Genomic DNA, 16,178 nt, shown 5'->3' on the forward strand with positions numbered 1-16,178 from the left:
TGGACAAGGCGAATCAACACAAAGTGATAGACTGAAATGCCACTGCTTTCTTGAATACATTTCTTTGTTTTATTTGATATAAGTAATCCCCTGTCCTGTCACTGTACCCTGCTTGTGCCATTCATCATGTGTCACTGGTTTTGTTCACAGTATGCATTTTTTGAGTCAACTACCTCAAGTTGCTTTTAAATTAGATAATATTTAACAAAATTAAGTATATATAGTGATATATAGTAAAGACATAATGATAAAATAGTTAAAAATAGATTATAAGATGTTAGTTTCTATTGATGAAATCTTTATTCTTAATTATAATTATTATAACCAGTTGTTAGAGCTCCAAAAGGGTCCACCTGTATAAATCTCACTGATGTTTATAATCATTACCAATTAACATTTTTATTTTAAATTATCCTTCAATAACATTTAGAGAAGGATTATGTTATTTTCATTCTTTTACATCAGTTTTATTTTGTAGATATCTATTCTTTCTTTGCTACTCTCTATTCCTAGCTGATAAGTGTTTAAAATCTCAGAGCAAATCTTACTTTATCTTGCTAAGAGAATGTCCAAGTTGTCTTTGACTGCATTGTAAATAGATGACATTAGCAAATGATTAAATCAACAACTGAAGAGTCTAGGCTACCATACCATGTTATTTCTAACCAAGTATCTCACCATCTTTTAAGAAAGTGAAGCAGAATATCTGCAAATGAAATGAAGAATCAAATTCATTTTCTTGATATAAGACATCTGTGGTTATAAAACAGATCACTTAATGTCTTTAAGGAATAAGCAATTGCTCCTGAAAGCCAACACTACCCTTTACCTAGGTAAAGACTGTTCAAAAATGAGTTAACATTTCTTTCAACAATCCAAGAACTACTAAGTTTACTTAAATGTTCACTTTTAGATAAGCTAAAGGTATATCTGTAAAGTAAATATAAATACAAAATAACCAGTTCTATTATCAGAAATGTCAATAATATATAAATGAGTTTGACATACAAATATGTCAAGATAAGGAAACACAAAATAAATTCAAGAAGTTTTAAAAATGGGAAAATCCCATCTCATCCATCATTCATACATACAGACCTCTCCACCCCCTCTAGTCTCTTAATTTTCATATTTCTGTCCATGATACATATTTTAGTTATTCCGAGTCAGAAATTTGGCATAGTGTTTGTTTTTTTGACCTGTATCAATTATTCAGGAATTGATAGACTAGCATTTCATTGAAATGTCTCTTGTGATTGCCCCCCAACCAAATCAAAAACAGGCTGCCCACCATGGAATTAAGATTTTCATGGTTTAATCGTTAAGACCAACCTTATTTACTGGGCTTTGCTTCCCACTACTCACTTGGTAAAATTGTTTCTTGGATATCTTTCAAGAAGGCATGCAGATACTAAGTACATTCCTAAGCTTCTCATTCTTCATTATATGCAAGTAAGGGAATTTACAATGAAACACATTATTTTAAGCAATATATGCTAATTGTTATAATAATTTTTTAAAAAAGCAGACTGTTGTCCTTACTTTATCCCATCTATGGTAACAGTCCTTAGATAGCCATCTAAGTCTTATCTACTTTTCATGTCCCAAGTATAAGTACACTCAATTTTTTATACCTGTAGCATTTAATTGATTCACTGATTATTTTTTTCTCACATTTGAATACATATGTACACATACAAAGGATAGACTTAAGGTATTGTAGATGGCCAGGGAGTTAAAGTCTTCATTTTTCCCCTAATTTTAATCCTGCATGCAGTTTTTAAATAAACACTTTTTTTCTCCACAATGAGATTGTAGAGATTTAGAATACTATCATATTTTGCAATTTTCTTTCATTCCCTCAGAGTTCTCATCATAAATACTCACTTGATTGAATTTCTTAAATTAAAAATAACTTGAATAATAATTTCAGTAGATTAGACAATGGGGAATGGAGGGAAGGAAGTGGAGATAGGACAAGGAAAGACAGTGGAATGCATCTGACATAATTTTCCTATGTACATAAGTGAAAACATCACAGTGAATCCCACCATCATGAACATCCATAAGAAGGGGACTCCAACTAGAATAAGATATATCCCATGCTTGTATAATTATACAAAAATGGAGTCTATTGTCATATATAACTAAAAAGAACCAATAAATAAATAATAACTTAGAAAATATACTATGTATTGATTTACTCTCTACTGTTTCTAGAAAGGAAAAGTCTACAAATAGAACTATAAGCCAGAGGATACAGATAGTTCTAAGCTAGAACCATTCATTGTCTAACACACCAGGGAAATTGTCCCTTTTGAAAGGTATTACTTTGTGAGGTCTATTCATCTCTTAGGGGAGTTGCTGTGCAGTAGGCAGAAGAAAGACAGCTGTGAATTTTGAAAGTGTGTTCATTAAAACATTTGCTTAGATGAATTCTAACCAGATGAATTTAACGTAGCTCCCAGAAAAGCTCCTATTCCAAAAGGAAAGGGTCTACTTTGATCATCCGTTAAGGCTTCAGAGAAAACCTGTCCTGATTCTCCATAAGGAACTGGACGTTATTCAGCTGGGACAGCAGAGCTAGGTGAGGTTTTGCTGAACCAGTTACTTCCTCCTTTGTAGGATTTCAAGAACACAAACCCAAAGCTGTTGCAGTGATGAAACTAATGGCTTGTTTACAGAATGTAAAACAGAGGCTAATTTATGATCATGTACTGTAGGTCTGGAAGATTTCATGTTGAATTAATGAGCACTTTATCCCCCAGATAGTCCCTTCAAGATAGGATCTGTTTTGCTTCAAAGTTCTTTCGAAAGACAGGATTTACAAAGTTCTAACTTCAGCTATCCTACTGCTTTAAAAATTCTAACAGCTTGGAAATCTACACTAAGAGTTTTTTTTTTTTTTACATTATAATATGTATTCTCTAAAATAATATACTAAATAAGTATTTTTCATATATATGTAAATATATGTGCATTTTATATAAATGTTTGTATATTAAACTAATATATATATAAACTAATATATATATAAGCCTATATATATAGGCTTAATATAGTTTGTGCTTTTTAACTACACAATAAAGAATTGGTCACCTTTTGTAAAAAAAATTTAATCATATAAATGAAGAATAATATTCAGTTATATCACTATGATTAATTTTTCAAACTGAATTACCCTGTTTCCTTAAAATCTTTATCGAAGGTGTGATTCCTGAGAATTTTTAGTCACTCTTTTGATTTCTTCTTGTACCTTATCACCTTTTTCAGGTTCTACATTAGCTAAGCAGACCACCGTACTCAGAGTAATCAAGACAAGTGTGACCAAAGCCAAGAATGCCTCTCTTGCTTGCTCTTAAAAATCTTTCTTGGATTTTAGTAAATCTAAGTTCAATAACACCTCCATGGTTCCCAGCAAGTTTTTTTTTTCTTTTTCAGACATATTGAGAGTGAATGTAGTAAAGAGGCAAAATGAGATTTTTGTGAAATTATAATAGAAAATGTATATTTGCCACTGGTAAAAATGCACAGGTAAAATCTAAAAACAAATTTCTTTGCACATTTTTTATGCATAGTGCTCAATACACTATAAACATTTGACAAATGTCTCAGTTGTTATAAAATGTCATTTTAATACTGCTGCTATTTCATGATATGAAAAACTACTTGAAATTTAAGATACATATACATATAAATAGGTCACTATTTAATAAACTACAGAGAATCAGTGTTTTTCAAAATTAAATGTAGCTTTCTAAGAGAAAAAAACCATGATTTCCTTGGAGGAATATAATAATTTGAATGGACAGTGTTTGAAGAAAATGAAATCAATGAATTATAGTATAAATTTAACTTGAAGATTTTTTTGTAGATCTTTGTCTTTATCACATTTCTCTTCTTTTAAAAAAATATGATTCTCCACCTGTTTCAAACTCTTTGAACTGATTCATGCCCTGCAAAATTCTGAACTTTAAGTGTGCTCTATGTGACCACAGTCAGCACTAACTTTTCAAAAATACTGGGGTATAAAAATGCACCAGTGCAAAAACATAAAATAAAAAATATTAATAAAAAGAAAAGAAAATGCTCAGTGAAGAGCACTTGGAATGTCCACTGTGCCACTGAAATAAGAACGTTAGATGTATCTTTTCATCTAGTTGATTCCCTATCTGCTTATTATGAGGAGATAAAACAGAATTTTCCTCTTTTTTAGTGAAAATAGTCTGCATGAATAAAAAGCACCCACCCTCAAAAAAAAAAAAAAAAAAAAAAAACTGTTGCAAATGTCAAAACAAATGACAGATATTATGTTCTCTCAACCTACTAGAGCTGTCATAGAAAACTAATTGGGGACAAAGGACTATTTTATCTCAAGGTCAGAAGAAAGTTTGTAAGAGGGGGAAATCTATTTTCTTTATATTGTTGTTCCAGAGACCACAAAATAGTCAAATCTCAACTTTTGAGGTAATCTTGACTTTTGAAATAATCAGAAAGGTGGTAAATTTATAGTTTCAGAGAACAGTCAATTTAATGTCATTCATGACTTCATAAAATAACTTCTCTTTATTTGCTAAGTATGTGAAATATATACTAGTGTTAGATTCTAATAGTCATGCAGTTCATATCTCATTGTGATATTATAATCCTTAAACGGAAAATCTAACTCTTAGTAACAAGAACATCACTGCATTTACTGAAGATGGTCAGTACTTAGGCTTCCTGAGGTCACACAGGGCAGTTGCTACAGAAAAAGTTGAGTATATTTGTTCCACAAAACTGAGGACATAATAACAATATATTTGCCCAGGCAAGATCAGCATTACTGAAGCATCATTTGTTTAAACTAGCTCACCAAATGATAAGGTTCTTATCACAAGTCATTAAAATATTGGCTAGTAGATACAAGGAAACAATCTAACAAAGAAAAGCCTTTTTACTATTTACTGAAATTGAATAAAATTGAGGTAAAACAAAGCTTGGAAAAAATACAATCAATTAAGTCTTCCATTAAAACAAAATCCAATTCTAATGTCAAATGAAAAAAGCAGTTCTCTGTAGCAGAAAGGTTTCACTAAGGTAAAAATAGATGAACTTACAAAATTCAGCAGTGTCTTGTTTAATCACAGCAGGTCAACTGAATATATCCTCTCAGAATTATTCTTGGGTACATTCCCTGAAAAAGAAAATAAAAATAAAATTAAAAGACTAAGCTCAAAAAATGTAAAGAAACTATGGTTTGTATAATTCAAAGACACATAAATATTGTACAAATTGTGGACCTATCTAAATAATTTTTAAAAATATAATAAGTGTTCCTAATTTTCTTTCTGCCAATATTCAGGTCATGTGAAAGAATTTATGTTAATTTCTATATGGTTCCTAAACATCTGCATACTTCTGTATATTAAGGAGTCAAGTGAAGTTTTATTTTCTAATAAAGACTTCCAAAATCCCCTCTCCTAGTACAAGAGAGGAAGGGTTGCTTATGACACCTGTGATCTGCTAGATTACAAGACACCCAAGAACAGCCCCAAAGACAGAGGTCAAAGTAAAAACTTAAGACTAAGCCCCGTGTGGTGACACACACTTGCCATCCCAGCTACTCATGAGGCTGAGGCAGGATATAGCTAAATGGTAGCAGGCTTGTCTAGCAAGAGTGAGGCCTTGGGTCTATTTCCCAGGACTGCAATCAATCAGCAGACTAGAATACCTGTTCTCTGTTTCATGGAGTTGTAGAAGTTTGATGGTGTGCTAGTCAACATATTGAGGATGAAAATAAAGATGAAGCTCTTGAAAAACAATGTCTATGTGAAGCTACCAACGGCTTAATTTGGACTTTTATATATTCTAAGCAGCATATCACAAGGAAATATTCATAAGCCACGTACTTCATGACTTCTAACATTCCTATGTATAAAACAAAATAACACAAATTATTTTACCTCTTGCTTCTTTTAGTATTCACAACAGTGGAAGACACATATGGCTAAATATTGAATTTCCTGTTTAGTTGAACGTACTAAGAAGGTCAATGGCTTGTACCATAAACTAAATATCACAATTTCCAAATTTTTTCCTATATGTAGACCAAAAAATCAGATTTTAACAAACTAAACTAATAGAGGATGCTATTGACCCTTTTCCCAAAGATTATGTAAAGCAGTATGGTAGTTGCAAGGAAAATATAACACTAAAATGAGAGTTCTGTCTGTTTATAGAGTCAACATGTATGGAGCTAAGGCAAAGGTTGTGTAATAGTTACTTTAAAACCAGCTTGCCTAAAGAATTAGTCAGTTTATAAAAGTCAAATTGTTGACACTGAGAACACATTGTAACCATATGGGATAGAGGAATGAAACTCAAACTATATACCAGAAATTAAAATGAAGATGTCTTTTAGAGAAACAACAAAAATATCTCCAGAAGAAAGGATTAAATATATTGTAAAGAGAACTAGTTTAAACATTAGTTTAAAAATGAATATCAATACAATATTTTTTAAAAATGTTGTTTTTAGATATACGTGACAGCAGGGTGTATTTTAACATATACATACATGGAATGCAACCCGTTCCAATTAGGATCCCATTCTTGTGGTTGTATGTGATGTGGTGTTACACTGCTGGTGTGCTCAAATATTAGCGTAGGACATTTATGTCTAATTTATGTCTTTGCTATTCCCATCACCCCTCCCTCTGTTCATTCTCCTTTGTCTAATTCAATTAACTTCTATACTTCTCCTCCCTACCCTCCCTTGTTATGGGTTAGCATCCACTTATCAGAAAGAACATCCAGACTTTGTTATTTGAGATAGACTTATTTCACTTTGCACGATAGTCTCTAGTTCCATCCATTTACTGGCAAATGCCATATTTTCATTCTTCTTTATGAAGGAGTAATATTTAATTATATATATATATATATATATATATATATATATATATATACACACCACATTTTCTTTATCCATTCATCTGTTGAAGGATGTCTAGCTTTGTCCCACAGCTTGGCTATTATGAACTGAGCTGCTATAAACATTGATGTGGCTTTGTCACTGAAGCATGCTGATTTTAAGTCCTTTGGAAACAAGTCAAGGAGTGGGATAACTGGGTCAAATGGTGGTTCCATTCCAAGTTTTTAAAGGAATCTCTATACTTCTTTCTAGAGGGGTTGTACCAATTTGTAGTTTCACTAGCAATGTATCAATGAAACTTCTTCTCCACAATCTTGCCCACATTTATTGTTCTTGTATTCTTTTTTTTAAAGTTTTTACAGACTGCATTTTAATTCATTGTACACAAATGGGGTACATCATTTCATTTCTATGGTTGTGCACGATGTAGATTCACACCATTCGTGTAATCATACATGTACATAGGGTAATGATGTCTGTCTCATTCCACTATTTTTCATACCCTCCCCTTCATTTCCCTCTACATAATCTAAGGTTCCTCCATTCTTCTCTCATCCCCACCCCCATTTTATATCATCATCCGCTTATCAGGGAAACATTTAGCCTTTGGTTTTTTGGGACTGGCTTACTTCACTTAGCATGATAGCTAGATTGTGGAACCAACCTAGATGCCCTTCAACTGATGAATAGATAAAGAAACTGCGGTATATATACAGAATGGAATATTATTGAGCCATAAAGAATAATAGCATTATAGCATTTGCAGATAAATGGATGAAATTGGAGAATATTAAGCTAAGTTAAATAAGCCAATCCTAAAAAAACAAAGACCGAATGTTCTTGTATTCTTGATAATTGCCATTCTGACTGAAGTGAGATGGGATCTCAGTGTAGTTTTAATTTTCATTTTTTTAATTGCTAGAGATGTTGAACACTTCTTCATGTTTTTTTGACCATTTGTATTTCTTCTTCTGTGATTTGCCCTATTTATTGATTGGATTATTATTATTATTATTATTATTTGGGTGTTGTTTTTTGAGTTCTTTGTATATCCTGGAGATTAATGCTCTGAGGGACAGGCAGCAAAGACTTTCTCCCATTCTGCAGGCTCTCTCTTCACATTCTTGATTGTTTCTTTTCCTGTGAAGAAGCTTTTTAGTTTGGTACCATCCCATTTATTGATTCTAGATTTTACTTCTTGCACTTTAGGAGTCTTGTTTAAGAAGTCAGTTCCTAAGCTGACATGATTGAGAGTTGGGCCACCTTTTTCTTCTAGTTCACACAGGGTGTCTGGTCTAAAACCTAGGTCCTTGATCCACTTTGAGTTGAGTTTTGTGATAGGGGTTCAGATTTTTTTTGTTTGTTTCTTTTGTTTTTTGTTTTGTTTTGTTTTTGCTGCATATGAATTCCCAGCACCATGTGTTGAAGAGGCTGCTTTTCTCCAATGCATGTTTATGGTGACTTTGTTTAGTATGAGATAACTCTATTTATGTAGGTATGTGTCTCTGTCTTCTATTCTGTTCCATTGGTCTTCAAGTCTATTTCTGTACCAATACCATGCCATTTTTGTTATTAAGCTCTGTAGTATAATTTAGGTCTGGAATTGTGATGCCTTCTGCCATACCTTTCTTGCTAAGGATTGTTTTGGCTATTCTGGGCCTTTTACTTTTCCAAATGAATTTAATGACTGCTTTTTCTATATCTATGAAGAATGTCATTGGCATTTTAATGGAAATTGCATTAAATCTGTATAGGGCCTTTGGTAGTAGTCATTTTGACAATATTAATTCTATACTAGAGTATGGGAGATCTTTCCATCTTCTAAGCTCTTCAATTTCTTTCTTTAGTGTTCTGTAGTTTTCATTGTAGAAGGTCTTTCACCTCTTGTGTTAGATTGATTCCCAAGTTTTTTTATTTTTGTTTTTGTTTTTGAGGCTATTGTGAATGGGATAGTTTTCCTGATTTCTTTTTCAGCTGATTTGTCATTAACATATAAGAATGCAATTGATTATGGGCGTTAATTTTATATCCTGCTACTTTGCTGAATTTATTTGTGAACTCAAGAAGCTTTCCAGTGGAGTGGTTTGGGTCTTCTAAATATAGAATCATGTCATCAGCAGATAGGGATAATTTGAGCTCTTCTTTTCCTATTTGTACCCATTTAATTTCTTTCTTTTGTCTAATTGCTCTGGCTAGAGTTTCAAGTACTGTGTTGAATAGGAGTGGTGAAAGAGGGCATCCGTGTCTTGTTCCAGTTTTTAGAAGGATGCTTTCAATTTTTCTCCATTTAGAATGATGCTGGCTTTGGGTTTAGCATATATAGCTTTTACAATGTTGAGGTATGTTTCTACTATCCCCAGGTTTCTAGTGTTTTGAACATGTATGCTGAATTTTGTCAAATGTTTTTTCAAGATCTGTTGAGATAATCATGTGGTTCTTGTCTTTAAGTCTATGGATTGAGGAATTTAAAAAATAAGTGATTACTCTTATTTCTACTTTGGCTAAATACATTTTTTTATAATTGGGCAGTTTTGGATGTCTAAAATAAGTAGGATATTAGCAATAACATACCCATTAAGCAATTTCAAATGGATTCATTTACAAATTAAACAATATTATCTTTCTTTGTCTCAGGACAGTCTAATTATCATTGTTCAGTTTAAATTATGGCTACCATGAGTTTTGCTTACATTCAATTGAATAACTTGAAAATATGATGTTTCAAAAGACCCAATTTTATAAATTGCATAATTTAGATGGAATTTAGATATTACAATCTGAGCATCAAATATAAATCATTGTGAAATATCAATGGATCTAACGGCATACTGAAAACAAAGAAATGTTGAACTTTGCAAACATTACATTGTCTTTGAAAAGAGAGATTAAGATTATGGTTCTAGAGATTCCTCATTTGGGTTCCCCATCTGGCCTTTTGAAAGCCCAATAAATCTGATGCTTTCTTCCTTTATATGTACCTGTCTAACATTTACTTCCTTTTTTTGTAACATGGAATGAAAGACAATACAGATAGGAAGGGAACTACTGAGGAGAAGGAGGGGAAAAGGAGAGGGAAGGAGAGAGAGAGAAGAGGAAAGGAGGAGGTTTGCATAAAGAGGTCTGCAGAAAGGAGGGCACTCAAGACTCAGCTCTGAGCACCACTGGTGCTCCTACTTTTGGGGCTTTTGGTACAGTATGTGCCAAATACCTCATCCTATGAATGACTGAGGACAATCCTGAGGAAGAAGATGTTAGTGGAAATTTATATAGGTACATTTATCCCAGAAATAAATTACTCATGGAGGAGTAGGGGGATATCAAGCTTTAAACAACAGATGGTAAATAATGATTAGACATGAGATTTAGCTTTCAAACCAGTCTCCTGTGACTCATTACAGATTGTTTTGGAAATTGGAAGGATGTAAGTAAGTAAAAAGTGAGATTGCTTCACTAGAAATGTTCGATAGTTTTGGTTATTTGGATTAAGCTCAGCACATCTAGTAGTGACTCGCTCAGCTTAAACAACTTTTTATTTTTATATTTTTGTTGAAACTGTTTAATCAAAAAACAGTGGCTGGGGTTGTAGCTCAGTGGTAGAGCACTTGCCTTGCAAGGGTGAGGCACTGGGTTCAATCCTCAATGCTACATAAAAATAATTAAAAAAGAAAGATATTGTATCCATTTATTACCAAAAAGTATTTTTTAAAAATAGAATATTTATATATTTATTATGACAAACTTTCAATAGATGGCATAGTCTTTGATTATATTGATCATTCCACTTGGGCTTACAGTAGAGGAATAAGTTTGGCAAACTAAAGTTCTATAAACCAAAAGACAGTGTTGATTTCCTACATAGGGTAATCTGTGTTTCTGAACAAGTAGCTAAACTTCAAACTGATGTATCAAGCTATCAATAAATCTTTTACCTACTATTATGGTTTAGATATGAGGTGTCCTCCCAAAAACTCATGTGTGAGACAATGCAAGAAGGTTTGGAGGTGAATGATTGGGTTACGATAGCCTCAACCTTATCAGTGCATTAATCCCCTGATAGGGATTAACTTGGTGGTAACCACAGGCAGGTTGGGTATTGCTGGAGGAGGTAAGTCCCTGGGGGTGTGTTTGGGGGTTTATATTTTGTTCTTATTGAGCTGAGCTCTCTCTCTCTCTGCTTCCTGGTGCCATGATCCCAGTTGCTTTCCTCTTCTGCCATGATGTTCCCTCATGTGCATGTCAAGGAATGGAGCCCTCCATCTATAGACTGAGACCTCTAATGCCATGAGCTCCCAAATGAACTTTTCCTCCTCTAATTAGTCTTGTCAAGTCTTTTGGTCAAAGCAGAAAAAAGCTAACTAGTACACCTATCTATCAATAACTACATTAATCCATCTACCTATCTACTTTATCTACTGTGGCATGGATATACACATATAGATGTATACATACTCACAAAATAGAGAAACTCTCATTGGTGTTAATGTACTGGTTATATTCTGTATATTTCTATTGTAGTTCTTAGCATCTATTTCTTTAAATATAATACAAAGGAATTGCTGAGTTCCCTATTTAAGTAAAAGATGCTTCTAGTATGAAGCAGATCATGATATAAGCACTACTATGAATTATGCATTAATAATCAAGAAGCAAATATTAACAAAGGCTTAAATTTTATATAGAGAGACACATCACGATTATAAGCATATGGGATATATGCATATATATAAATAATTCACTCATTCTATCATAGTCATTTTAGTTTGGAAATTTGTTTACTACAAAAATAAAATTAAAAAGCTCCCTTTAAGATCATAGAGAAAAGGGATGCAGGATAGCTAGTAGGGAAGGAGGGGGGAAATGCTGTTATAGTGTGTGCATGTATGAATATGTAAAAATAAATCCATCAATGTGTATTACTATAATGCATGAATAAAAATATGAGAAAAAACTTCCTTTATTATAACAAATATTATTGAAATAAGAAAATAAAACATAGGAAACTTTACACACACACACAACTATTGGGAACATTAAAATTTTTGAAGGATGCTGAATGTACCTCCAAAAATAAAGACAGAGGAGACTTCAGAGATATGATTTTTTCAGCAAATTATCACTGATGGAAGAGAATGTGAAATTATTTTCCACTTCTATGTCCACAACTACTGACTTTTAAGGAAATTAATAGAGGAGAAAAGATCATGAAGAATCCTTTAAACCAAATATATTACTTTACAATCCTAGTATGTGGACATAGTTTTCAATATTCAGCCATGAGACATTCTTTCTGAAAATCATCCATCAGACAAAAGAAAGACTGGCTTTCCAAAGACAGAGAAGGATGGAAATTTTAAAATATTTATTATCTTCTGATTTTTTTTTCAAATAAAACAAAAGCAGACAGTATAGCTACTTTATGCACATGGTCTTGAATTCAGTATAAATTTCTTCAGGGATTAAAAAAATCAAGCAATACTTGAAAATGAGCAGTAATTGATTTTGAGCAGTAACTAAACATGAATACAGTGAACTGGACAACAATCATAATGTTAAATATTTAAAATTGAAATCTAATTTAGAAAACTCCATAACTGTACTTGTTCAAGAACAGACTAAATGAAGAGATGGCATGTTGTTTTTAAACATATAATATACATAATTTTGGTTCTGGCAAGGAAAACACATTAGGAAGATGATCCAAGAAAGTTTATGGGAGTGATAATGGAAATTTCCTGCATTTGGCAGAGACTACAGTAAAACTTGGTAATATTGTGAAAGAATATTTATTCAGAGTAAAAACATTGGCATCAAGTAATATTACACATAATTTAAGAAATTATATACAAAACTGGATAGATTTATTATAGAAATGAAGAATCAAGTCATTTGAAAGAAAAGAAATTATAAATGTAGTTCAAATTATTTCATATGTAACTCATAATATGTTCGGTATAAACACTTATAATTAATGTGAAGTTCATGATTCAAACTTTTCAATATTTTTCTGTGAAAACTTTTGAGAACAACTGTCAGGAGATAAAATAAGATACAATTGTTATAAATTCTTAAAATCCAGAATATAGGGAAAAGATATGATTTCAGAATCTGGAAGATATCATACTTGCCACAAATGTGAACAGAAAACATAATAGATTTTAGTATAAGATACTCAAAAGAAAATTTAAGAAATTCTAAATTTGTAATTTTACTGTACAATCTCTAAGCATGAATACTAATGAAAGAGGAAAAATTTCTTGGGACATCACTGATTTTTTTTTGTTAGTTTGAAAATTTATATAACTTTCCTTGGTTTCATTAAAATTTAGATGACATTGATAATTGTCAATCATTAATATAAAAGCAGCATAAATATATATATATATAGGAAACTTAAACTGATGCCTTCATACTACTAAAACCTCAAAACTATCATGCAATTGCTTTACACATTTGCTAATGATATTAAAACATTATACTAAATTCTAGAATAACATATAACATTATATAAATTCTAGAGTGCTATAAAGAGGTATACTTTCCAAAATACGTAGTTTTTAATTTATTTACTAATTGTGTATGATACATTAATATTTTAGGGTGGGAGTCTGCAAACTTTTTAAAGAAAGGTCAGGTAACAAATATTTGAGTCTTTACAGGCCTGCCTGAAGTCCTGTGTTGCATACATATTCTTGCTGGTGTGTTTGTATGCACAAGTGTTTGCTTGTATGTATGTGTTTGTATTTATAATCTTTTAAAGAAAGAAAAATTATTCTTAGCTTAAGGCCCACTGACAAGCAGAACATAGTGCACTACTCTTCGTTACAGTTTTGTTGTTCAGTATAATACCCACTAGTCACATGTAAATGTTAATTTAAGTAGTTAAAATTAAAACAAATTAAAAAATTTAGTTTTTCTGGGCGTGGTAGCACAAGTTTGTAATCCCAGTGACTTGGGAGGAGGAGAATGCAGGAGGATCACTGTTCAAAGCCAGCCTCAGCAACTTAGCAAGTCCCTAAACAATTTAGTGAGACCCTGTCTCAAAAAAAAAAAAAAATATATATATATATATATATAAAATATATATTATATAAAATTATTTTATATAGTATATAAAATATATTATATAAAAAATAAAGGACTGGGGATGTGGCTCAGTAGTCAAGTGGCCCTGGATTCAAACCTTGGTACCAAAAAAAAAAAAATTTTTTTTTCAGTTTCTGAGATGCACTAGCCACATTCCAAGTTTTCCATAGCCATTTGTATATTTAAATTTAAGTAGTTAAAATTAAACCAAATTAAAAACTCTCAATTTCCACCTTTACATCACGTACAACCAGAGAAACAACATGTATCCCATTTGTTTACAATAAAAAATTTAAAAAATAGGAAAAAAAACCTCTTGATTTCTTCATAATTACTAGTATTCAATGGGTCCATCTGGCACTGTATTGAACCCTGCAGATAGAGTGCATTTCTACCAACCTCTATTGAACAGCTTTGTTATAGAGAAAAATATTAAAGAACTAAATGTGTATATGTGTTTGTGTGTGTGTCTGTGTGTATTTGTGTGTGTGTGTGTGTGTGTTCCTTAAACACATTAGGAAATATCAAATCAAGAATGGCTGAATCACTTGACAATCATGACAATTTCTGTCATAGAAAATACCAGAACTAAGACATTTAATTTAACTATGATTATTCTTGTTAGCCCATTTTATATGGAAAATTAGAATTCACATCAATATTCTAAATTAGCATGTCTTTTGAATTGTAAAATAATTTCTGCTCTAAGAGAATATGTTAAAATAATAAAAATAACTTTTTCATTATGTTAACTCAATGCTTATCCCATTTAAGTGTGCATACATTCTGACTCAGTAGGTCTGAATCAGGCTGTATATCCCACATCCTTAATATTTTCCAGGTGATGTTTAAACTGCTGGTCCATGGATACTATGCATATCAGGTTTCAGGGATGCCTGCAGTTTGATGAATATCAATGCAAGCAAATGAAACACTTCTAGTTAATATTGAGTAAACCTAATAATAATATGTATTAATAAAAATAAATTTATCAGGAACTGAAAAAGATAAACTATTCTTCAAAATCTAGTATCAAAGTACCATAAAATATTTATAGTTAATTATTTGCCAAATCAACTTAAAATATTTTCTTAGAATATACTCAACATTTTCAGCATCATTTGCAAAATATGCTGTTTACAATGGTCAAGAAACAGAAACCTAAGTGCTCTTCAACTAACAAATGAATAAAGAAAATGTGCTCCAATACGAAAAGAATACAACTCAGCCTTGAAAAAGAATGAAATCCTGTCATTCATGAAAGCATGGATGGAATAGGAGACCATTATGTTAAGTGAAATAAGCAGTTATAGAAAGACAATAACCATATGTGAATCTAAAAAAGTTGATCTTCTAGAAATTGAGAGTAGAATGGTGGTCCCCAGAGGCTGGGGTGAGTGGAGGCCATGGTTGATCAGTGGGTACCAAATTATATTTAGATAGGAGTAGGAAGTCCTAGCATACTTCTATATAGTGTGGTGATTAAAGACAATGACAACATACTGTATATTTGAAAAAGCTCAAAGAATTTTAAATGTTTTCACCATAAAGGTAAGGCGATAGATATATTTAAAATAGTTTAAAAATTGTACAATGTATACATATAACAAAAAGTCACGTGGTACCACATTAACATGAATATTTTTGTTTTTATGTATATTAAAACATTTAAATTAAAAACAATTTATTAAATATACTTCAAAAAGTAACAAAAGAAGCAAAAATAAAAAATTAGGAACAACTTGTAAGAATATGGTTGACTGTACCAAACTTCAATATGGAAAATTGATTCTTATAACATAGAAATGTTAAAAATGCCACAAATAATTGTGGATTTTTGATGGCCATAACAAAATTTCCTTGGCCTAAATTTGAATCTCATGTCTTTTCCAATGAATGGGGACCAACAATGATATAAAATAACATCAATCACATACTTATAATGTATTATGAGAAAATTTATCATAAAACCTCTAATAATATGTCAACGAATATTTGAAGTGAACATTTAATAGAACTAAGTCCATTCAGAGGTAGGTTAGAAACAGAAATGAGGTTCATGAAGTGGATCCTAGTGGAAATGGAACCAGGAAAAACATCAGCTAGAGTTCATAGTCATAAAAATAGAAAAAGAATGTTAAAGCCAAGAGGTAAATACAACAACCCATCCAAAACACAA

At 31.7% G+C, this 16,178-nt stretch overlaps 1 protein-coding gene across 2 annotated transcripts in view; it reads right to left on the minus strand.

Moving 5' to 3' along the window:
* Window positions 1-5,176, minus strand: part of MARCHF1 (membrane associated ring-CH-type finger 1) — a 504,553-nt gene extending 499,377 nt beyond the window's left edge. Inside the window, exon 1 of one of the 2 annotated variants that reach the window (XM_079143378.1) lies at window positions 5,100-5,176. The gene's annotated coding sequence lies outside the window, so the exon portion shown is untranslated. The remainder of the gene's footprint in view (window positions 1-5,099) is intronic. The other variant, XM_079143379.1, reaches the window with a different exon arrangement.
* Window positions 5,177-16,178: the final 11,002 nt, after the last annotated feature.

Source organism: Sciurus vulgaris (assembly GCF_902686455.1).
Source record: "Sciurus vulgaris genome assembly, chromosome: 5".
In the NCBI taxonomy this organism is placed as follows: domain Eukaryota; kingdom Metazoa; phylum Chordata; class Mammalia; order Rodentia; family Sciuridae; genus Sciurus; species Sciurus vulgaris.